The sequence below is a fragment of the Ursus americanus genome, chromosome 24 (assembly GCF_024610735.1).
Source record: "Ursus americanus isolate L20-20 chromosome 24, mUrsAme1.1.p, whole genome shotgun sequence".
In the NCBI taxonomy this organism is placed as follows: Eukaryota; Metazoa; Chordata; class Mammalia; order Carnivora; family Ursidae; genus Ursus; species Ursus americanus.
This window is the reverse complement of record NC_142150.1, coordinates 46265421-46274292: the sequence shown is the minus strand read 5'-3', so window position 1 is coordinate 46274292 and position 8872 is coordinate 46265421.

Below are 8872 nucleotides of genomic sequence, written 5' to 3'. Positions count from 1 at the left end.
GCCAGCTACCCCACTTAAAGACGGGCAAATGGGTTCTGTGGCCCTCGGCAGGCAGGACTGGAATCCCCATCTTTTCTGTGACCACCAAATAAATAAAGTGACCTCAGCCAACACCCTCCCACCCTGATCAGCCCGATGGCCACAGATGAGTGACCACTGCCCTGCCCTGCCTCCACATCCAGCCGTTCCACACGTTTGTCGTGGACTCACCTGGGCTGGTTCTAGATATGAGGACTAGAGCCGGGAGGGAAGCAGGCAGACATCCCTGCCCTCAGAGTCTGACCCCAGGTGAGCGGGTCCACGGCCACGTGCCACGCAGGCCCCAAAGTGGGACCCTCGCATGGAGCATTATCACCTCCCGCCTGGCAGGCCGCTGTCTCAGACAGGCTCTGAATGGGCTGGACACCGCAAGTGCTTGAAGGTGGTCCTAGCTGACGTCCCCCTGGGTCCCCAGTGCCCACAAGACCATGGGTGTCCTAGGATGTTCAGACACAGATGTGTGAGAAAATGCAGCCTTTGAGGGGCCCGTGTGCTTCTTCCCCAGGGCCCTTTACAAGGCCAACAAGGCCACCAGTGGGTATGGACGGTGAGAGAGCTCAGAGGTGTGACATGGCAGCACGATGTGTCTGGCTGGGGCAGATGCCACCCCGGCTGAGACCCTGGGCTTTCCCCTGAGGATAGCGGGGAGCTGCGGAGAAGGGACCCCTGGTGGCCTAAAGCCTGGAGAGACCCTGTGTCCGGCCACTCTGTACAGAGTGAGGACATTGTGCTGTTCCCACAACCCCCCAGCACCCAGAGCAGCGTCTGGCACAGCTGGACAGTGATGTGTGGGAGACATACGTGGGCCCCTAGACCCTGGCTCGTGCCCACCAAAAGCTGTGGGTCCTGAGTGGTGCTCAGGGTTCCTGGCTGGCTTCTGTGCTCCTTCCCCCCAAGGTTCTCTGGGATGCCCTGATTCTCTACCTTGCCAACACCCAGGAGTGGGAGAGGCTGCCCCTGGGCCCTGCGGTTGCTCCCCACAGGGCAACTCGGGGCTCTCTCCCTGGTGGGCAGTGCCACAGCCCATGACTGCATAGGCTGGGATCCGGGCTGCACTGGGCCTCCACCAGCCGGCTCTAGACAGATTCATGTCTCCACCTTACACAGCTGCTCTGGCCTGGGGCTCGGTGCTCCCTTGATCCCTGTAGCCTCAGTCAGGTGCAAAGTTCCCAAAGAGGCCCCTGCCCCTGCCCCTGCCAAATGTGGGGCAAGACCAGGAAGAGGTACTCCCCTGCTGGACCAAAGGCAGTGGGCCCAGCCCAGAGCTACAGGGTTAATGGCTTTCCAGTGCCCACTGACCTGGGGCCCCAGGACAAACCTGGTGAGAACGGGACTCCCAAGTCAGTTCAGCGGGTGTGCAGTGTCCTGGAAAGCTGAACCCAGTGAGGGGCCCAGGGTGTGGCTCTGGTGTCTCTGGCTCCTAGCGGGTGGGGGCCAGGGTCTAGAGACTGTCCAGCCCAACCCTTGACTCTCTAGCAGGGAGAGCCAAGGCCCCGATGGGTAGGGTAGGCCTGGGTGAGTCAGAGGATGAGAGTGGGCTAGAAGCCACTTCCCTTTGACCTCCACTCCCACGCCTCATGGGTCAGCCCCTCTGGAACCCTGTGCACCCATTTGTCTCTACCCCACACAACTGTCCAGCACCTGCCGCGTGCCGGGCCTTGCTCTGTGTGCTGAGGAAATGTGGGGGACAGCACAGGGGACTCGGGGCACAGGGAGGACGGGAGGGACAAGGAGGAACGTGTTGCAATGAGGGGAACTCATGTGAGCAGACTAAGGAGGTGACGGGTCAGCAGACGGGACAAGAGCTGGCTGAGCATGCTGGGCGGGGGGGGGGGGGCAGAGAGGGGCCACCCTGCTAGGGCACTCAGACGTGCAGCCCCTGGGAGGACCCTGGTTTGCCTCTGAGCGGGATGAGCTCAGGGCCCTGACCAGCATCACCCTGCTGCTGCTCTGAGATGGGGGAGGGGCAGGGCTGGCAGTGGATACATTTCAGAGGTCAGGCCAGTAGGATTTCCCGGTGGGCTGGACAAGCGGTGTGTGATAGAGGGGTCTATGCAAACTCTCCAGAGGGATGGTGTGTTATTGGCAGAGTCAGGAAGGGATGCAGGAGCAGGGGATCTGGCGGAAGACCGGGATGCGTCAGGTTGAGATCATGCCTGTTGGACATGCAAGGTGCACTGTTGAGGGCCAGCTGCTACGGGAGCTGGGGGACGAGGTTGGAGGCGACCAGGGCTGAGTGTAGATAGAGACTAGGAAGGGCCCTGGGGCCCCTCGGGTCCGAGAAGTGAGATAGTGGGGAGGGAACAGCCGATGAGACTGAGCCTGAGCAGCTGGGGACAGGAGAGTCTGAGAGAGGAATGCCTGGAAGCCAAGCAAAGAGCCGTTGCAGGAAGCCGTGGGCCGCTGTTCCAAGTGCCCCCGCCACGGACCAGGTGGAGGATGGGACTGCACACCGACCACTGGATTTAGCAATCTGACCTTAGGGAGAGCAGTTTCAGGGAGGGGCTGGGGTGTAGACCCAGTGGTGTCGACATAGAGAAGACAAGTAGACATCCGGAACAGGGGAGAGTCTCACACGGGGAGAAGCCAATCTTGTCCATAAAAGGCAGGTGAACGAGGCTGTCAAGCCCTCCCTCACACCGTACACAGCCATCCAATCCAGGGGATCAGAGACCCGAACGTCAATGGGAAATCCTTTGGGGGGAAGAAGACAAAGGAGAATGTCTTCTTGATCCTGGATCATGTATTTAACCAACAAAGATTTGTTTAAGGAGGAAGCACACAAAAATGCCAAGCCTGCAAAAGACCTCGTCAAGATAACGAGACACCTGCAGACAGAACGCTTTGTAAGGTGCGCCTCTGGTAAGGGGCTGATTTCCAAAGTACACGAGGAACTCTTAAAACTTGACACTAAGAAAATGAACGATCCATTTAAAAATGGGCCAAAGGCCTGAACGGGCACGTCGCCAAAGAAAAACACAGAGGGTAGGTAAGCACATGAGAAGATGCTCACGCCACATGGGAAATGCCCATCCAAACAACGGGACCCACCACACACCTGCCCGGATGGCCAAAATCCAGCCCCTGACCGCACAAAACGCTGGTGAGGACGCGGAGCAACGGGACCCGTCATCCGCTGCTGCTGGGGACGCCAGACGGTGCGGCCACTCTGGGAGGCACCCAACGGAACGTTGCGTCCGTGGTATTTACCCAAGGAGTCGAGGACTTCTGTCCACACGGAAACCTGCACGTGGCTGTCCACAGCAGCTGTGCTCGTAACCGCCAACACTTGCGAGCAGCCGCGAGGCCCTTCCGCAGGTGGATGGTGACCTGTGGTCCGTTTGGCACAGAAGCGAGCAAGCTGTGCAGCCGTGAACGCCCACGGCGGCGTATCACCACGTGCTGTGTGATTCGAACTCTGCGACGTCCCGGAAGAGGCAAAGTACGGAGACGGTAGCGAGACCCCTGGTTGCCAGGGGTCGGAAGGGAAGGGGGAGGGCGGAACGGGAGGAGCCCGGGTGCTCGGAGCGGGGAAACTACGCGGTACGGGACGTGAGTGGTGGGTACAGGACTTCATACACGCGTCGAAACCCACAAAATGCACGACGGGGAGTGACCCCCGACGGCAAAGATGGACTTCGGTTAACAGTGGAGCAAAGCTGGTTCGTCCACTGTAAAAACCACCGATGACAAACGTTAGCAGCTGGGAAACTGTGTGTGTGAAGAGTGGGCTTCCAACGACTCTAAAATCAGCCAATGTAAACCTGTTCTAGAAATTAGCCTATTATGGAGAAAGAGGAGCACCCATGTCTCTTAGGAGAAAAAGGGTCAATGAGACTACGCTAAAATTAACAACTTTGGTTCCTTAAAATACACCATATTAAGAGAGTGAAGAGGTGAGCCACAGCGAGAGACAACGCGCTCTCACGACACGCGTGTGGCCGGCAGCTCGCGTCTGAAACCCAGGCGCTACAAAGCTAGAAGACGGACAACCCAACGGAGAAGGAAACGATCCCCACGACGGCAGGCACTTGGCACCCACACAGAGGAAACCCTGCGGTCGGTGAACCCACGAACCTGTGCTTGTCCTCTCTCCCCTCAGCGGAGTGCGGATGCGAGCCCGGGTCTGCCCTGCACGCCTGCGGGGACGGCTGCTGAGGGGATGCTGGAGAACCCCAGGCGGGGTCGGGACCACGGGGCAGTTGGCCCGTGCCAGTCCGTGGGATGGGAGCTGGTACCCACACCGCGTGGCCCGTTCCCGAGTTGTCCTTGGCCAGTGGCATCTCCTTGAGGCCTACACCCCCTGAAACGTGCCCAGCCACAGAGTCAGGAGCAAGAACGTGCATGTAGCACTGTTGACCACAGCCCCAAATGGGAAAGCTCCCCAAAGCCTGGAGTTGTCCCCAAGACTGTCAAAGGGATGAGTGATTTGTGGGCATGCACACAAGGGGAGGCTCACAGCCTGGAGAACGAAAGAATGACCACCGGGCACACCGCCAGGAACCCCGCAAACACGGTGCTGGGCACTGCGCCCAAGGCCCTTCTCTCCCTCTCCCCCACCTCTCAGTTCAAGAGGGAGGAGGGCAGGGCTCCTGGCTGGCTCTTTGCTGCCCAGGTCTCCCTGCCCCAGGCCCGGGTGTCGCCGGGAGGCTCTGAGACCCCAGTAGCCCCCAGGACAAAGCGGGCGGCGCTGCCGGCCACTCCCTCGCACTCTGCACCTGCGGCTTCCTGGGTGCTCCAGACGGAAAAGGGGCGTCTGCAGGTCCTGCGCGCAGCCCCAGAGCTGAGGGGGACTCGCTAAAGGGCAGAACCCTGGGAGAGGATGAGGCAGGAAGTGGTTTCTTGCCAGGTCCTCCCAGGAGGCTGCCAGAGAGCAGCTGAGATGCTGAGTCACGCCTGCCCCCGCCGTCCTCCTGCCCTGCCCTGTTCCTGGGCCTGAGTCACCCCAGCCCTCAGAGCCTGCCACCCTGGCCCTCAGAAGGAAGGGGAGGGTGCAGTGCCCAGGGCCCTGGCCACAGGTCCAGGCTATTAGTTCTGCTAGGGCTGCACAGGAGGCCATGCAAGGGAATTAGCTTCAGGTCAGCTGACCTTGGACAGCTAGTGGGGGAGGCTGGGAGTGGTTGGCAGAGTTAGGGTGGGGGAGGGGGTGCCTGGGCACAGGCGGAAGGAGTGGGGTGGGGGAGGGAGTGCCTGGGCACAGGTGGAAGTAGTGGGGTGGGGGAGGGAGTGCTCAGGCAGAGGCGGAAGGAGTGGGGGAGGGGGGTCTCCAGGCACAGGTGGAAGGAGTGGGGGAGGGAATGCCCAGGCACAGGTGAAGGAGTGCAGGTGGGGCTCCTCAGCTACGAGGACGGGGTGTAGGCGGTGAGGAAGAGGAAGAGGGTAGCATTCACTGTTTCCCCACTGGCCCCTCCTGAGAATAAGGATGTCAGCCTGTAGTGGTGTGAGTTGCGGAGAAACAGCCGCCTGTGTGGCCGTGGTTGCTGGAGAAGAGGTACCACAAGCTGGCGTGAGGGTTTGCTCACAGGTCCGGAGGCCACAGTCCGCAGCCAGCCTCGGGGACTCACATGGAGGTGTCGTCGGGCCTGGTCGTGCTGGAGGCTCCGGGAGAGGCACCCGCGTTCCTTGGCTCGGCCTCTCCGTCCACCCTCATGGCCCGGAGCCTCGCAGGCTCCCTCTGCTCTGACCCTCCTGCCTCCCCCTGAGAAGCACCCACCCCAGTGACCCACAGTAATCCTGGTCTCAAGGTCATCGACCCCTTTGCCCCATCATGCACAGGCTTGGGGGGCTGGGATGGAGATGGCTTTGGGAGGGGGCATCATTCCACCCCCACGTACTGTCACTTGTCAAAATGGAGAACGTCATGGTGCAAAGTGGCTCAATTTGGAGCCCAGAGAGTGTGTGCTGCTGGTGGGCTGGACCTGCAGGGGGGGGTGTCCTTGAGGTACTTGGACGTGAAGGGCAAGGTCAGAGCAAGGCCAGGGGTGGGACAGTGTGGGAGTCGGCTGACGGGGGTGCGGGTCTGGCAGCGGAATATGCATGAAAGCTAGGGCAAAGGTCCAGGTAAGAGGAGGGACAGGGGCCTGGATCCTGGAGCCCCTGCACCTGAATGACCCATGATGGAGCCTGGGTCAAGAGGAGTGTTACCCTGAAGAAGGCTGAGCTGAGGAGCTGGAGACAGATGGGTGGGTGGCTGGACTCGGGGAGGTGGAGCAGGGCTGTGAGAAGATGGGCCATGGGGCCTGGTCTGGGTGGGATGGGCCATGGGGCCTGGGTTGGGGGGCTGAGATGGGGCCTTGGGTTGAGGCCATGGGGCTGGATTGGGTGGGTGGGAGGGGCCATGGGGGCTGGGCTGGGTGGGTGGGTTGAGACCATGGGGGCTGGGCTGGGTGGGCTGGGTCATGGGGGCTGGGCTGGGTGGGTGGGTTGAGACCATGGGGGCTGGGCTGGGTGGTAGGGGCCATGGGGGCTGGGCTGGGTGGGTGGGTTGAGACCATGGGGGCTGGGCTGGGTGGGCTGGGTCATGGGGGCTGGGCTGGGTGGGTGGGTTGAGACCATGGGGGCTGGGCTGGGTGGGCTGGGTCATGGGGGCTGGGCTGGGTGGGTAGGATGGGGCCCTGAGGGCTGGGCTGGGATGGAAGGGACAATGGAGGGGGGGTGCACGCTGGGCTGTGGGGGATGGGAAGGCTGGTTGAGCTGGCCTGGCCCTGGTGGTTGGACTGTGTGCTCTGAGTGTGCTGGGCTGGGTTGGGTGGGTTCCTTGTTTGTTGGCGCTGGCTTTGTGAGTGTCGGGAAGAGCTGGGCAATACCTGTGGCTTCCCCTAAGTATTCTTGGCCTCCAGGTGTCCCACAGAACAAAGGTGTGACTTGTGTCTGGGCAGCTGGAGGCCGAGGCCGTGGAGGGGGTCTGCCCAAACATCCCCAGCCAGCTCCAGCCCAGATGTGACCAGTGACTACCTTCCAGGCAGCTGGCTGCAGCTGACCTCTTTCCGGAAGAGGTCACGCTGGGCCAGCTGTTCTTGGCGGGGCGGGGGTAGGCCGTCTTGCCTCAGTCCTCCCAGAGATGTCCTTGCAGCAGAGCATTGGGAAAGGGGGTTCCGGCTTCACAGTCCCGCAAGGGACCACCACACAGTGGGGGGTGCACAGGTGGGTGGGGGACAGGTCCCACCTCCCTCCACGAGGGAGAGCTTGCTCTGCCTCGGCCTGACCCGGAACAGACGTTATCACTCCTGCAGGCCTCCACCCTCTGCCCACGGCCAGGCTTGTTCCCAGGGCTGGGCCGGTGGCTCGCGGTCTATACCTGCCTGCTCTGGGGGATGCCAGCTTCTCTGTGGCACCCAGCCTCTCCCAGGCAGCCAGACAGACAGGTCTGGGGCTACAACGCCCCCTCTCTTTGGAGCAGTGACTCAGAAGGGCAGGGAGAGTGGGCGGGAGCAGGTGGCCCCTGTGTCCCGTGAACAATGCCCCGATTCTTCCTCCGCGAACTCCCAGCTGGGGAGGTGGGGGCAGTGATCTGGGACCTGGCTCTGAAGGTCCATGAGCTGAGGGACAGGGAGGATGGGTCCCAGCCCTGCCCGGAGGCAAACGCCAAGGCCTCCACGTTCAGTCCTGGAGGGGCCTGGCGGGGCAGTGGGGGCTGTGGATGGGAACCCCCACCCTGCGGGTGACCAGGGTTGTCCCTTGCACTTCCCACTACACGCTGCCGAGAAGCATGGCTCTGGAGACACCACATCCCCTCCCACCCGCTGCAAGAGCTGGGGCAGACCCTCAGCTTCCGTAAGCCTTGGCCTCCCGCCTGTAAAATGGGATCGTGATACAGACCTCTCCTGCAGAGGTGGGGGCATAGCCTACCCCCTCTGTCTGAACGAGGACTTGGACCACCTCCCTTCTGACCTCGCTCTGTCCTTTCTAACTGATGAAGCTCCTCGTTCCAGCTCCTCTCCTAACTCAGGCGGAAGACCCCTGGGAAGCATGCCCCAATGGGAACCACAACTCCCCTCCAGCACAAGGACGGCCTTGAGCCAGAGGGACTCCCGTGGGACTGACCCCAAGACAGTGATCGACTTTGAGTGCCCCCCTGCACAAACCCACCCACCGGCACCCCACATTCTCCTTAATAAACCTGCAAGTATTTTCAGTGCTTTGGGGACCGCGTTCGAGACGCCAGTCCGCGGTCCTCCCAGTAGTGGCCTTGCGGAAATAAACTCCTCTCTTGTGTCACCACCGCTCGTCTGTCTGCCTCTGGATTTTGTGAGTGGCAAGCAGCCTACCCGATCTGTTTGGGACCCCCAGAGCCAGGTTCTCCTGCACCCCCGCGCCCCAGCTACATGTCCCCTCCGGCCGCAGGCTGAAGGGAGGACCCCAGAGCATGGGAGAAGTGTGGGGACAGCACTCGGGGACTCAGAGGCCAGGGAGGTTGGTGTCTGAGGGAAGGGCAGCCGAGGGTGGAAGGGGTTTGCTGGTGAGTGGAGACCCCGAAGGGAGCGCACCTGGGTGGGCCCCAGTGAGGGCGGGGCAGGGCAGGGCAGGGCAGGGGAGTTCTGTGCAGCTCCTCCTGGCTTGGCTGGGACGGACGGTGCACGGATGGAGGGGTGCTGCTGATTCGGACGCTGAAGGGCAGGTCACGGGGTATCGTGAGGACCCTCGAGTGCTGAAGTCGGGGGCTGAGTCTGTTTACAGCGATGCCCGTGGGGGTGCAGACGGGCAGGAAGCAGACCCCCTCTTTTGGCCCCAGCCCACCGCTCACTGGTCTGGCCTGCGTTTCTAGGATCATGGCCCCACCCGAGGTGCTCTCAGAGGAGGCTCAGGCCCTGGGCAGAGGTCTCCCGGGGTCCCT